Source organism: Pipistrellus kuhlii, unplaced genomic scaffold (genome assembly GCF_014108245.1).
Source record: "Pipistrellus kuhlii isolate mPipKuh1 unplaced genomic scaffold, mPipKuh1.p scaffold_m20_p_17, whole genome shotgun sequence".
In the NCBI taxonomy this organism is placed as follows: Eukaryota; Metazoa; Chordata; class Mammalia; order Chiroptera; family Vespertilionidae; genus Pipistrellus; species Pipistrellus kuhlii.
The window spans coordinates 27,829,985-27,845,016 of NW_023425482.1; the positions used below are offsets into that span (position 1 = coordinate 27,829,985).

At 48.9% G+C, this 15,032-nt stretch overlaps 1 long non-coding RNA gene across 2 annotated transcripts in view; it reads left to right on the forward strand.

Moving 5' to 3' along the window:
* LOC118720623 overlaps positions 1–11,417 on the forward strand; it is a 40,918-nt gene extending 29,501 nt beyond the window's left edge. The window contains exons 4-5 of one of the 2 annotated variants that reach the window (XR_006741884.1): positions 10,115–11,122; positions 11,252–11,417. This is a non-coding gene — a long non-coding RNA (uncharacterized LOC118720623). Of the gene's footprint in view, positions 1–6,999; positions 7,825–10,114; positions 11,123–11,251 lie in introns of those variants that run through there. The other variant, XR_006741883.1, reaches the window with a different exon arrangement.
* Positions 11,418–15,032: the final 3,615 nt, after the last annotated feature.

The following is a 15,032-nucleotide window of genomic DNA, read 5'->3' on the forward strand; positions in this document are numbered from 1 at the left end:
CTCGCCTCCTCTCTGGGCCACAAGTTCTGCCTCTCCCCCCCGCTTTACTCCACGCCTGGCGCCTGCGTGGTAGATGCCTGTCGAGTGGACAAGACTGACAAAGCAGGGCTAGATGGTTCTAGACTCGAGGAAGGGGGACGCCTGCCTGTGCACACGCTGGCCTGAGGAAGCGGCTGTCGGAACAGCCTGAATGGGCTGCCCTGGAATGTGCCGGATCCCTCCTGCTTTGTGAAGGGGCGAGGCTGGGATCCGTGTGGAGAGGCAGCTCCAGGACTCCTCTTCTCTGAGCCTCCGTTTCCCCGCCTGTAAGAATGGGAGTGCCTCCTCCTGGGAATTCGGAGAGACCGTGCACGTGAACACGGGGGTGCCTGGCGCCCAGCGAAGGTGCAGTAAGCGGGCGCTCTCAGGATGAACATGCCCAACTCTCCACCCCAGCGGGCTGATCCGAACGCTGTGGGCCCGGGGGGACAGGGCTGATGTCAGCACAGCTGGAACGCAGATGTGGGGGGACCACAAACAGCACCTCCAGGGCAGAGGGAGGGGACAGGCTTAGCACTGGGGCTGCGGGAACTCGCTCTCCCTGTCCGTGCTTCCTGCTGGCCAGAGCCATGCCGGAGCCGGAGGGCAGAGGCATTTGAAGGGCGCCTTCGGATGAGGCGCTGCAAACCCCGACGTTTGCACGGAAGCTCGTGTTCTCCCCACAGCAACGCCTTCTAAAGTGTCACTGAGCATGACGTTCATGTGGGAAGGCTCCCAGGCCAGGCGTGCGGGGTGTGCTGAGTTCTTCAGGGTCTTCCAGATAGCTTTCTACATTGAAAATAAACCAATATTCTCGTTATTTTGTTCCTCTGAATATGTTGAATGAAAACTTAATAAAATAATTGATTTCTGAAAAATTTGTACACTTTTCGGCAGAATTTTTAGTACAGTGCAATACGTGACTACATGCGCCAACCCTGCTCCGACCGATGTGGTAGAGAGAGCGTCATCTGTTAGGTCAAATCAGCGGTCGGCAAACTGTGGCTCCAGAGCCACATGCGGCTCTTTGGCCTCTCGAGTGCGGCTCTTTCACAAAATACCACGGCCCGGGCGAGCCTATGTTGAAGAAGTGGCGTTTAGAAGAAGTTGATGTTTAAAAAACGTGGCTCTCCAAAGAAATGTCAATCGTTGTCCTGTTGATATTTGGCTCTGTGGACTCATGAGTTTGCCGACCACTGGGTTAAATGAACACCAATAGGCTGATTTTTATTTTAAAATGTAGCCAGTCAACAAATACTCACTGCTCGGCTGCTGCTAGGAACGCTGCTAGGTACTGCGGGGCCTCGTGTCTGAGAGGAAATGGCGAACGGAGGACACTGGCCAGCCTCCTCTGCGTTCCCTCCACAGGGGTGCTCACTGAGCCCTGGTAACTGCTGGGGAATGGGGGCAACAAGAGGGACCCTCTCAGGGCACCTGAGCTCGGAGTGTGCAGCGCTGGGCTGAGTGGGCCTCTCTGTCCCTCCCCCCTCTAACCCAGGGCGTGGACTGTGGTGGGCGCTGAGCTGCGGGTTTCTCTGTGTGAGGCTAATTGGCCCATTTGGGGCTTGGACCCGGATCCTTAGCTGCTTAGCACCTTTCTCTAGACAGCTGGGCTGGCGCTGTGGATGCGAATGCTAATTAATGGTCAGTCACAAGGAAAGGCCTTCTCCAGTGCCCGCCCCCTCCCTCCACCCCCAAGGGGGTTCCTGGCCGCTGCATCCGCACCACACCCACTCCCCAGCCTGAGGGTGCGGGTCCTCAGGGCTGGTCAGAGCTGGGCACTACGAGGCCGGCATGTCCGCTGTCACACTGCAGAGAACAGCTCCTGGGCAACAAGTCCCTCCCTCCACCAGCCCCGACCTCACCTCCTGCACAACGCTAGGCCTTTCTCAGGGCTTACACAGACCTGGAGATTGCAAAGCCATCGAAGCACACAGGTAGCTACAAACCAAAGGCTACCATCCCCATTATGTGACTTTAAAACCGCAGCCGCACGCACAGTCACACCCTTGAAAGTCCGGGGATTGGGGTTCAACACACAAATTTGGGCCGGAGGGCGCCCACGTCCGCTCATAACTGTCCAGGCTCCGCGGGTTTGGAATCTCCGTTTCAGAGACGCTCCGGCTCCCAGAAGCCGCGTTCTTGGCTGATGGCCCTCACGCGGCCAGCCTCGGGCCCCCTCCCCGTGCCCGGCGACTCCTGCCGGCCGTGCGTTCACAGGCCTCTCTACGGGGCGAGTTTTAAAAGGATTCCTTTCCCGGGAGGCGTGTGGATCCGCTCCTGCCACTTGCTGGCTGTGTGGCCGCAGGCAGCCGGCTCCGCCTCTCTGGCCTTGGTTTTCTGGCCTGTGCAATGGGGGCATTCACAGTCGGCTGCCGTGAGGAAGAGGTGAGGTCCTCTGTCTGCACACGGCAGGTCTCCCGCCTGCGTTCACGGCTGCCTTCTCAGCATTCCGAGAAGGATGCCTGTTCCTAACGTGGCGAAGGGGCCGTCCTCCTCCCGCGTTAACATTTGAACTGTTTCTCGTGCTGGTTAATGTGGGCCTGCAGGTTGTCACAGCTCAAAAATCATATTACCGTTTTCAGGCTGTTCTGCCGTCTTACGTCGGCCACGTGTCCGAGGCCGGTGTAACGGGTCAGAAGCGGCTTCCTTCGCTGGCCGCGCGTTACCCAGGGGACAGCGCGGGGTGTCCGGCAGCACCCCCTGCCCCTCGCACACACGTGATCGGTTCCCCTGGCCTCCGGGGACATGCAGCCGGACAGTGTGCTGGGGAGCCCCCTTCAAGCCTAAAGAGGACTCTAGGTGTTAACAACCGCAAAACCTAAAGCAGTGCGCACCCTGCTGATTTGGGGTGGGGGTGGGGGGCAGGTGAAGGCCACCTCTGGGGTCTAGGCTCCCTGATGTTTCTCTCACCCTCCCGTGAGGTGCTCTGCTCCCTGCCGTGGCAGCTGAACCCTTGATACCACGGTCGCAGGGTGATTTTTAAAAATACTGTTATTTAAACATCTACTCTCTGTCCCCTGCCTGCCCCTCCAGCGGGCTGGACAGGTCTGTGAATACCGGGTGAAAAGGAAAGCCATTCCGGAAGGCGTCGGTGAGCTCCTGGACATGCGCTTGACTTGACGTTCGCATTCTCCCACGTAGCTCTAAAGAGTGTATGATATAGTTTTCTACTCCTTTGTAAGAACACGCATCACCAGCCTCTCACAGCTTTAAAACTCAAACCCTGGAGGAAAAGGCTGTCATCTACATGACAGAGCTGCTCCCGACCTTGATGTGCAGATGGGTCACCCGGGGACCTCGTTAGAATGCAAATGCCCGTTGGGTGGGGGGCTGGGGCCGCCTTCCTCACCAGCTGTCCCTCCTCACACCCCAGGGGGGCGGGTCTAAAACACACAGCCCCTCCCCCCCGTGTTCCTCTCTCCTCTCCCGCTCTGGGCACAGGATCCGACAGGACTTGCGTGTGCACACGCACACGCTTTACATATATGCCTTCTGAGTCCTGCGCCCTACACCATTCGCTGAGAAAGAGGCCATTGTTACAGAAGGCACAATGAGCCTCACGAAAAACCCCACTGGCTGCAGAGGCAAAGCATTGACAAATTGGTACTTTCTTGCTCGGTCACGCCTGATTTAAGAAAATGAACCCAAAATGGGTTTTCAGAATTGGAAATTGACTCCCAGCCCATTTAAACGGTTCCCCTTTAACATATTAGCAGCGGAGTGCATAAAGCCAATATTTATTTTCCAATCAAAGGCTTGCAGCAGATGAATGAGAGGGATGAAGGAAGAATGCTTTGAAATGTTTCTAGTGCCAGACATGGAAATAGGATATTCTATTTCTTTCTTAAGTGGCAGGCACGGGCCTCGCCTACCGGTACAATCCATCCTGCCCGGGGGAAGAGGAAACGGCCTGAAACACTGACCATTGTGTAAAAGCCCAAGGCCAGCGAGCATCGCCATACGTACTGTTCGGAGGGAAAAAGTCAAAGATCCAGCTACGTTCATGGAGAATCTGTTCTCGGAATAGTGGAGAGAAGACCCCTTCAGAAAGCTCCCCAAATTCCATTATCTGAACTGTCACTCGCCACTCGGGGCTGTCTTGGCGCTGTGTGTTTTCATGAATTACCCGGCTGTTTGTTTTCCCTTTATCAGTCATCACCCTGTCAGCCGGGCCATTCATAACAACTTTTGGCAGCTCATCAGGGGAGTTGGGAGCCTGAATAAGGACCCTATCAGCTCTCACACCTCATTGTGTGAAGCTGTTTACCCGCCTTGCCTTTTTCTGTAAATATTACAAGCCATTCCCTGAAAGGGGAGACAGACGTGAGAGCAAAATGGCCTAACGGAGGCCTAGCAGTGGGCCCCCACGGCAGATCTGGGCCGCCCGAGAGCTGGCACGCCCTGGGGTGCCGCTCGTTTGCCTGAAGGGTACCTGGCTGGAGCCGCTGGTTAATTAGGCAGAGTTTAATCTGACTTAGCGTTTGTGTCAGCCGGGCGAGAGATCGGCTGCCTGTCACCGTCCTCTCTGCCTCTGATTGAACGCACACGTTCCCAGCGCCTTGTCACAGGGGATGCGAGGAACCCCTCCCCCCAACTGTCTTTGATGCCTGACGGGGAACAAGGTGCCCGCGTTGTACCACCAGCGGCAAGCGGACTGGCCCCCTGGACTCAGCGGGGGGACGGTGCTGCTGGATTCACCCATCAGCACCGATTTCCTGTTTGTAATGAAGGTCAACAGTTCTGCATAGGAGGGAGCACCGCCGGCCTGCGAGTGGGGAGGACTTTTCCGTGGTCTTCGTATGTTTGCGGAAGTGAGCTGGGCCCGGATTCGAAAGCGTCAAACAGTCCCTAATTACGTGAGAAACACAGTGGTCTCCCCAGAGGCAGACTCTTTAGAAAAACCGCTTCATGGTGAGAAGTCGGTTAGTGGCCTGTTTTTGAGTGTTTCATGAATTGGAATCATATGTGACTTTGCTCTTTTCACTTATCAATTTTTAAAATCACTCTTTAAAAAAAAAAAAGCAAGGTTATGCTTATCTACAATGAAAGGTACAGTTTTTATTTTACTTTTTTTAAATGTATTTTTATTGATTTCAGAGACGAAGGGAGTGGGAGAGAGAGAAACATCAATGATGAGAATCATTGATCTGCTGCCTCATGCACAACCCATGCTGGGGCAGGCATGTGCCCTGACCGGGAGTCGAACCGGTGGCCTTTTGGTTCCTGGCTTCCCACTCAGCTGCGGAACTGCACGCCACCTGGGCAGGGACACAGATTTTAAAGGTACAGCCCAGTGGGATCTAACAAACGAATATACCCCAGTCACTGTGCACAGTCAAACCCTGGAGCATGTTCCTCAGCACAGAAAGTGTCCTCGTCCACCTTCGTGGTCAGTCCGTCCCCTCCAGGAGGCAGTCCCTTATGTCTTGTTATTCCTCTCATCGTGGTCTGTGGTTCTGGATTAGATTTTCCTGCTCTGTGTGGCATCAAGCAGTGGGTCCTCTTCTGTGTCCGGCTACTGTAGCTCAAGATGAGGTCTTTGAGAGTCATGCAGAACGTGACTCCTCTTACCTACCAAACAGCGTTTCCCTGTAGGAGTCTACCGCGGTTGGATCATCAATAAACTTGGTGGTGGTCATTCCAGTTGTTCCCAGTTTGGGGCCCTTGGTTGTCTTTTCATCAATGACGAGAGGCCTGGTGCACACGTTTGTGCACAGGTGGGGTCCGGCCGCGGGGAGGGGCTGTGGGGTGGTTAGCCGGCCAGCCCTGCCTCCTGGTCAGACTCCCTGTTGAGGGGACAATGTTCATATTAGCCTTTTATTATATAGGATTGGCAGAAGCTCTTGTCTGTTCTAGGTAACAAGTTCCTTGTCAGAAATAGGCTTGGCAAACGTTTCTCCCCGTCTGTGGCTCGTCTTCTCATTTTTTAAGTGGTGTTGATTGATACGCAGAAAATGTTAACTTTAATTATGTCCAATATATGTCTTCTTATGATGAGTGCTTTCTATGTCCTGTCAAAGAAATCTCTGCCAACATCCAGATCATGCACATACTCTCCTGTTTTCTTTCAGAAAACAGTGAAGTGTTATAGTTCCCAATTGTACATTAAGGTCCTCTGTCTCCATCTAATTTCCGCGTACAATGTGAGGTTGAGGTTAAGGTATTGTTGTTCTTTAAATATGGATATCCAGTTGTTATATCGTCATTTGTGGCAAAAACTTTTCTTAACACATTATGTGTGTGAGTGAGTGTGTGTAGGTGTGTGCATGTATGTGCATGTATGTGTGTGTGTGTGCCTTTGTTCAAAATCAATTGACAATGCATATGTGGATCTATTTCAGTACTTTTATTCTTTTTCATTGATTTGTTTGTCTATTTTATAAATGTTTTACTTGATTGTGGTTTTATAGTAAGTCTTCAGAGCAGGTGTTATAAGTCTCCAAAAGTTTCAGGTTATTTTGACAGTTGATACATTTTCATGTACATTTTGTAATCAGTCGTTAATTTCTACTAAAAGCCTCCTGGAATTTTGATTGGGATTATAGTGAATCTATAGATTAAGTGGGGGAGACTTGATACTTTAGCAATATTAGTTTTTCCAATCCAAGAGCGTGTTATATGTTGTAAGTTTTTATTTAATATCTTTCTGCAACACGTAATAGCTGTTAGAATTTAAGTTTTATAAATCCTTTTTAAAATTTATTTTTGAGTAGTTTATGTTTTTCCCCATATTATAAGTGAATGGCTTTTTAATTTTACTTTGTTATCACTTGCTGGTAAAAATAGAAATGTGGTTAAAATTTGTACATTAACCTTGATTCCTGTGACTTTGCTAAACTCACTTTCCAGTTCCTCTAGTTATTTGGTGGTGGTTGGGCGGAGGACGGGGAGGATATGTGTTTCTTAAGATGTTTTATGTATATATAATCCTGTCATTTGCTCTTTGGTTTGTAACTTGTACGCTTTTTTATTTCTCAGATTGTTCACTAGCGGGGACCCCCAGTGCGCTGTTGAACAGAGGTGGGAAGAAGGCACTTTCTCCTGGACCCAGGAGCCTTCCATCTTTCTCCACGAACGTGTCATTGACTGCTGGCGTTTGTATATGCTCATCACCAGGCTGATGACATTCCTCTTCCTGGCTCATTTTTGGAATTTGTTTCATGAATGGGCGTGAAATATCGTCAAAAATGTTTTTGCATCATTTGAGATGCTGTTGTTTTCTCTTTGATTCTGTTAATGTGATGAATTACAAATATTGATTTTATAATGTGAAACACATCTTGCAATCCCGGCATAAGCTCCATTTGTAAATGGCATTTATCCTTTTCATATAACACCAAATTAGTGTTTTAGCAAAACATTGAGCACTTTATATATATATATATTCATGCAGGGTATTGGTCAATAATTTTCTTTTCTTATAATGTCTTTTTCAGGTTTTGGTATCAGGTTATGCTGATTCTAGTTTTTTTCCTTAAAACTTGGATTAAATTTATGACTAAAGCCTTCGATACCTGGGGTTTTCTTTGTTGTGAGTGTTTTAATTATGAATTCAATTCTGAAAATACATATTGAGCTATTTGAATTTTTCTATTTCTTCCTGTATAATTTTGATAAGATATACTTTTCAAGGAATTTGTCCATTTGCTCTAAGCTGGTGAACTTACAGGTAAAAAAAATCATTAATGTTTTTGTCTTCTTGGGAAATTGAATCCCTTTTCATTAGGTAATAGCCCTTTATCACTGTGTAAAATTGTCTGGTCAACTTTAATTTTAATAAAGCTATGTCAGCTTTCTTTTAAATAAGTGGCTGTAAGGCGTATCTTTTTTCATCCTTTTATTTTTAACCAATCTATGCTTTCACATTTAAAGTGGTTTTTCTGTAGGTTGCCTATAGTTGGGTCTTGCTTTTTTATCTAATCTAACAATCTATGTTCGATTTAGTGTGGTTTATATTTAATGTGATTATTGATATGGTTGAATTAATATCTACCATCTAAACAGCTGTTTTCCATTTGTTCCATTTGTGCTTTATTTTCTCCCCTTTTTGATCAATTGAAATATTTAATGACTTAATGTTATTTCCACTATTGAATTATCATGTATACTTCTTTTGAAAAAAAAAATGTAGTAGTTTCCTTAATATTCACCACATACATCTTATTTAATCAAAATCTACTTTTAAATAATACTCTGTCTCAGGTCTAATGCAAGGATAGTAATATATCCTTTATTTCTCCCTCCTAATCTTTTGCTATTGTTGCTATAAATATACAAAACTGCTATTTTGCTTTAGATAGATATCTTTCAAACCAATTAAAAATAATAAAAAATGAATTTTAAACACTGTTTACTCTTCATTATTCCTGTCCAGTGCCCTTAATTTCCGAGTGTAGATTCAGATCTCAGTCTGCTGTTACATTCCTTACATTCCTTCTGCCTGAAGGTATTTGTTTTACCGTGACTTGTAGTGTGGGTCTACTGATGGTGAATCATTCAGATTTGTTTTTTTTTTGTTTTTGTTTTTGGGTCTTCCTTTTGAAAGATATTTTTGCTGGGTATGGAATTCGGACTTGACAGGTTTTTGTTATTACTCAGCCACAGAGATATCATTTCATTATCCTCTGCCTTGCATAGTTTCTCATGAGAAGTCTATTGTCATTCGTATGGCTAATTATGATTCCTCTCCATGGAATGTGTTTTCTCTCCACCGCCTTCATCCTTTCCTCTTTGTCTCTGGTTTTCAGGGTGCTGTGAATATTATGTGTCTGTGGTGTGAGGGTCCTTTTGGGGGGGGGTCATTTATTCTGCTTGATGTTCTTCTAGTGTCTTGGAACTTGCTTTGTACCTATCATTTCATTTTTGAAAATCCTGTCTGTTATCTACTCCTATCTTTCCTCTCTGGAATGCCAGTTACACGTAGGTTAGATCTTTTGGTTTTGTCCCATGTCTCTCAGATGCTCAGTTTTGTTTTTCCTTCCACACTTCATCCATCCCTTCTACTCAGTAACCGATGCCAGAACTGTTATAAACCCCAGAGATATAGGTGATGGTCTGACAAGACATTTTGTTATTGTTGTGTCCTCTTAATTCTCCAAATCCTGTGTGTGTATCCCTTTAAATGATTGTTTCCTGCCATTCTAGTGACCTTGAAAGGGACTGGAAGGAGATGCGTGTGTGCAATCTGCCACCTTTACCTGGAAATCAAGTTTGAATTTTGTTAAATCTTAAGTGGTTAAACAAGACTAACTTAAGTGGAGATAAGGGCTAAATTTTATATTATTTTAGAAATTAACTAGTCTATTATATCTTACTTTCCCAATTTAATGGACTTCTGTATTCTCAGAAACAGTAAAAAAAAATCCACAATAATAATAATAGCTACATTTATTGCACACTTATCATGTGCCAGTGTTGTAAATGCTGCTCTGTATTACCTAATTTAATTCTCACAACAACTTTACAGTGTAAACACGCTCATTATCCTTGTTGTTACGATGAGCATAAACACTGAGCCAAAGGGATTAAGTCATTTGTCCAATGACACAGAAAGAGAAGGTGACAGACTTGGCTTTTACCTACTGTGTTCTAACTGCCTCCAACCAATGGGAAGAGAGTGGATTCTAGGTAATTTCTTTGCTGTCCTTGTATTACTGTTACCTCTCCAAGAATCTTTCTGCATTAGTCAGCAAACACATATTCAATGCCTGTTATGTGCCCAACATTATTTTGTTTACAAACACAGTAAACAAATAATTGGGTGGCAGGCACTTTCTCTCTCTTCCCAAGAGAAGATTTCCACCTCCCCCCCAAAACTTCTGAAAATAAATTTTATGGAATAGGATGATATCACCATTCAAAGGAAAGTTTGATTCGATCTGGGTGCTCAGAAACTGTGAAAAACATTTAAAAAAAATAATGATGTTATTCGAGAGTTTGAGTAGCTTCTGGATTACCCATGCTGCTTTTCACCTCTTCCATACCCCTCTCTCTCTCTCTCTCTCTCTCTCTCTCTCTCTCTCTCTCTCTCTCTCTCTCTCTCTCGCATCCTACTTCTTAGCTATTGTACTGCTTATACATATTTCTTCCACAGAGCAAAATAAGAGGATTATTTATACCGTAAGCTCAAAAGATCTGTTCAGAGATTTCAGGCTGTGAGGCCATTTGGGTCCTAAAGCATCTTGACCCAACGGGGAAACCTACGAAGAGGTGTGCGCATGCTCCCTCTGTCTCCCTCTCTGGCTTGAGGAGTTGTGAGTGACATTGTGTGGGTAGTGGAGTGTGTGGGATGAGGGGAGATGGAATGGCGAATACCCACTTGTAGGGAGTTGCCCTCTACCAAGGATTTGCCGGCATGCTGACGGGAACGTGGGCCGGCCCTGTCAGTGGAGGGTGAGACAATGGGATGTGACTCAGTAACGAGCTCTCATTTGTCAGGAGTCAGCTTGCTGATATGGGCTAAGGATAAGGTGTTCGGTAATTCTTACAAAAATTGGACGTAACCACATCATTTCCACTGTGGTTTCTCTCACAGTTTCTTTCATAGCTGTGTTAATTCCACCCAATTGTACGAGGGAGCCTGAAATGCATAGCATCGTTTCTGTTTTATTAGGTGAGTAAGTACATCCTGAGACGTGAGATGGCCATGTCCAAGGTCACGGCAGCTACTGTGACCTTGAACCCAAGTCCTCACTCTGGACTTATCTTCCTCTCCCCTCACCCTCCATGAAGCTCAGCAGCCTGTTTGTTGTACAGAATCCATTTATGTTGACTACTAACTGTCTTTGCCCACATGCTAGACTCTTAAGAATTTGTATCTATAAGATAATTTACTAATGGGTCGCAGTGGCTAAAAGAGGCAGCCTGTTTTGTAAATTAAGCCTTTTGTCCCCTTTTTGTCCAACAGGAAGCGGAGTTGGTCACTCGGATGGATGCACAGACTCTCCTGACGTCAGTGAGGCAGCCTCCACGCTCTGGATTAACAGACTCCGAGTCTTCCAGACGCTAGTTGTCCAGAGGAGGCCAGGGCTCCTGCGGAAGCTCCAGGTTGTACCTGTTTCAACCAGCCCCTCCAGGAGAGTCCGACTCCACTCAGCAGGAGGTATCGGGACCCACAGCGGGAGGTGAGGGGTGGGGTTGGGGGGATGAGGTGGAGGGAGGGGGGACTGGAAGGCGCGGCCTCCCCAGCAGGTGAGGTAGTGACTTCCTTTTCATCTCATTTACACTCCAGGTGCTGCCTGGGCTGGATGCTGCTGCCTCTGACGCATGTGCTCACAGTCTTCGTTTTGAATGGAGAGAAGGGGAAATATGGCTTCCTCCTGTAGCTGCAGAGGAAACCTGCCCAATTCCCATCAAGCCACGGGGCGCTGGGGGTTCTTCTTATCGCTGCAGAGCCCGTCCCATCCTGACTGCTTTGAGGATTTCCCCAGGCATGTGCCCCTGCTGACTCCTTAGAACCTGAATTTCCCTCCGGCCTGGCAGAGCGGGGAGAAGCCAGCTCTTTGCCACCCAAAGTGTCTGGCGTTATCTGTCTGTGCTCCTGTAAGTGGGTGGACTCAGGGGAGGGAGAGCAAGAGAGAAGTGATGGCTGTTGACTTCCTGCCCCGGCCCTGGCCCCGTGCAGGATGCTGTGAGTGCTGCCAGCCTTTGGCCAGGTTTGGCTTTTACATCACAGGCGAAGCCGCGCTCAGAAGCCGGTGGACGGTGTGTCTGAGAATCACCGGCCAGTGGACATCAGAGCGGCGCCAGGACCCACGTTCCTCTCACATGGAGACCTGCGTCCTCTCCCTGGAGTGTAAACAGCCAGGCGGTGAGCTTTTAATCCCTCAGGGCCTCTGGCATGTCCCTCCCAACCTCTGAACCGCGCTCCCTCCTGCACAAACGTTCGCCGGGACCCTTTACTGCTCAGAGCTGCTCTCCTTAGACTCATTTTGGTCATCTCACCCAGATTTGTTTTTACTGAGTCTTGACGCCTGAGGCACTATAAACCTGCGTGTTTGTTTAAACTCCATCCGAACACGCTTGTGTTTAAGTCAGAATATTGTCGCCATGACATCTGGAGGCGCCTCCTCCCTGGCTACAGGCTCTTTTTATTTATTTATTTATTTTATTTTTTTTGTGAGGCTCACACGTTATGGCAAGGACTTTAGAAGGACGTAGAATGCCATGAAGATGCCGGAACCAGCGTGGCTCAGTGGATAGAGCGTGAGCCTGCAGACTGGAGGGTCCCAGGTTCGATTCCGGTCAAGGGCATGTACCTTAGTGGCGGGCACATCCCCAGTAGGGGGTGTGCAGGAGGCAGCTGATGGATGTTTCTCTCTCATCGATGTTTCTAACTCTCTATCCCTCTCCTTTCCTCTCTATGAAAAATCAATAAAATGTATTAAAAAAAGAATGCCATGGAGAGGGGGCGGGTTTATGTGTGAAGAGGGGAGAACGAGGGCCATCTTAAAGGCACAGGCCCGTGGGTCCACAGGCCTTTTCAGCTGCCATCTCTGTGGCTGTAGAACCGTACAACCGTCTCCTCCAGGGGTGCCCCCTGCCAGCCACGGGGCCTCGCCAGAACAGGACTAAACCGCCCTACAGACCCACAGCTCACCGGGCCACGCTGGTGGGTGGTCCCAGGCTGGTCCGGCTGGTCTGGACCGGTGGAGGGCAGCCACGCCCTCCCTGGCAGAGGTGGGCAGAGGGCCTGCCCCGCCTGCATCCTCTGACTTCCGGTGGGACTGGCCCACGAGGACCAGGGCCGCTTCAGTGTAACAGTATTAATTACCGAGTCACTCTAAAACACGCGTGATGTATGTGCGCCTTTATTCCCTGGGAACGGGATAGAGATTAAATACTTAATGAATCCGTTTCTCATACCCAGGGTCCGTTCGCCCCGCGCCTCACTCTGTCCCGCTCCCTCCTGCTTCTCGGGAGAAATGGCGCTATCTTTATTATGTAATCAGCGATCTATCATTCCTCCTAAGCAGGATCTAATTTTAGCCGCATGATGGATGGCCCGGGCCTGCGTCCCGCTGCCCTCCCCGGGGAGGAAGATGCATCAGACCCACTCAGGTGTGTGTCATCTCTCTCCCTGGGAGCTTCCGGCTCCCCGAGGGGCGGCCAGGCTTTTTCTGGCCGGAAGCCCCAGGCTCTGCCCCCGGGCCCGCCCTGCGTGGACGGCGTTAGGAGGCGGCCCCGCGGGAGCAGTGACCAGGTGTGCGGGCGCCAGGCGGGGAGCTGTGTGGCCCTCCTAGGCCTGGGTTTGTGGAAGCCGCTAGAAAATGACCAGCTGGGCTTTTTCCTCGTCATTGACGCAGGATCTGCTTTTGTACGACTGCACTCAAGCCCCCCCCCCACCGTCTCCCATCACCACCACCACCCACCCCCTTCCCAGTTTTGTCTTTCCCGGAGAAGCGGGAATCGTCCTCGTTGACCGGGAGCATGAGGAAGTGGAGGCCTTGTTTTCCTTGAGCTCCCGAGAAGGAAATGTCCTTTGCTGGGACGCGACCTCCAAGTGGCCCCGCTGCTCCTGCACCTCTGCAGAGCCCGGTGTCTCCAGGGCACGTTGACCTCCAACACCAGTGTGAGCTCATCTTTAACTGATCGGTGGGAGCGTCAGAACAGTGCCGTATCCACCTGTCAGACGTGAACATGGAGGCTCAGAGAGATGAGACCACCTGCTCCAGTTCTGGGCCGTGGCCTGGTAAGGAAGGAAGCCTAGCACCCCACACCGGCCCCCTGTCTTTGCTGAACTTCAAAGGGTGCCTGTATACGATGGAGACACTGTGAGAAGTGTTGGGTTTTGCAACAATTATACGTGTGTGTGTGTGTGTGTGTGTATGCAGGTGTGTATATATATTATATAATTAACACCCTCAATTGTTCATTTTCCCTTCCTGTCTAACTTTTTCACTTCACACACACACACACACACACACACACACACACACACAAGCCTACTATGCAAAGTGTCCCTTTGGGAGTTTGACCTACTGGAAGTTCGATCGCTCACTATGACGTGTGCTGATCACCAGGGGGTGGTGCGGAATGAAGGAAGAATCTGGCTGACAGCCGGCATCCGGGGAAGGGAGGCCCCAGCCAACAGGCACAGCCATTAAGGACCTTACCCGTGCACAAATTTCATGCACTGGGCCTCTAGTACATATATATGTATGAAGCTCTGAAATTCTTTGTGCAACTATTACGTTGGTTGATTTTAAGATGTACTTTTTTCTTGGATTTGTATCTCTGAAACTGTGATACATCTTGTAATCAATGGGGTACCATAATCTAATTGGCAGTGGTTGTTTTTTTTCTTAGTGGTTATAGCAGGTTGATTCTTAAAATGTGCCGAATCCTCGCCCCTCTCGGTCTGCATGCTCTGTGCGATGTCACTTTGCGACTCCTCCCATCCAGCGGTCAAGTCCATTTCTCCATGCTTTGTATTTATTAAAATCTGTATTTATTGCTGTAGAGGACGCTGTGGGTGCCCGACTCATTCCCTTTTGCCCTGACCGCCTCAGCCTGCCTGACTTCTAAGTGCACCTGCACTTCCCTGCCCGAAGGCTGTCTCTGGCTGCCAGAGCCCGTTCTGCCTGCTGTGATGGCTTAAAAATATGTTTGCAGAGACTTTGACATTCCTCCCTCCTCTCCTCTTGAATGGAAGCCAGACTTCATGACTTGACTTGCTTCTGTCACCGGGATGTGGTGGAAACGACGATGGGACTTTCAGAACCAGGACATGAAAGGCATCGTGGCCTGCTGTCTCTCAGACCACTCACCTTGGGGGCAAGCCCTGTGCCTGAGAGGACCCTCTGGCGGTCACGTGGAGAGGGGGGTCTGCCTGGGAAGAAACTGAGGCCTCCAGCCATAGCTTGTGTTGACGGGCCAGCCACGCGAGCGAGCCATCCTAGGAGCAGGTCTCCCGGCTTCCGTCTTTAGATAACAGAAGCCCTGCCAATTCTTAACCGTAACCTTATGAGGAACCGTAAGCCAGAAGCAAGTAGCTGAGCTATTCCAAAATC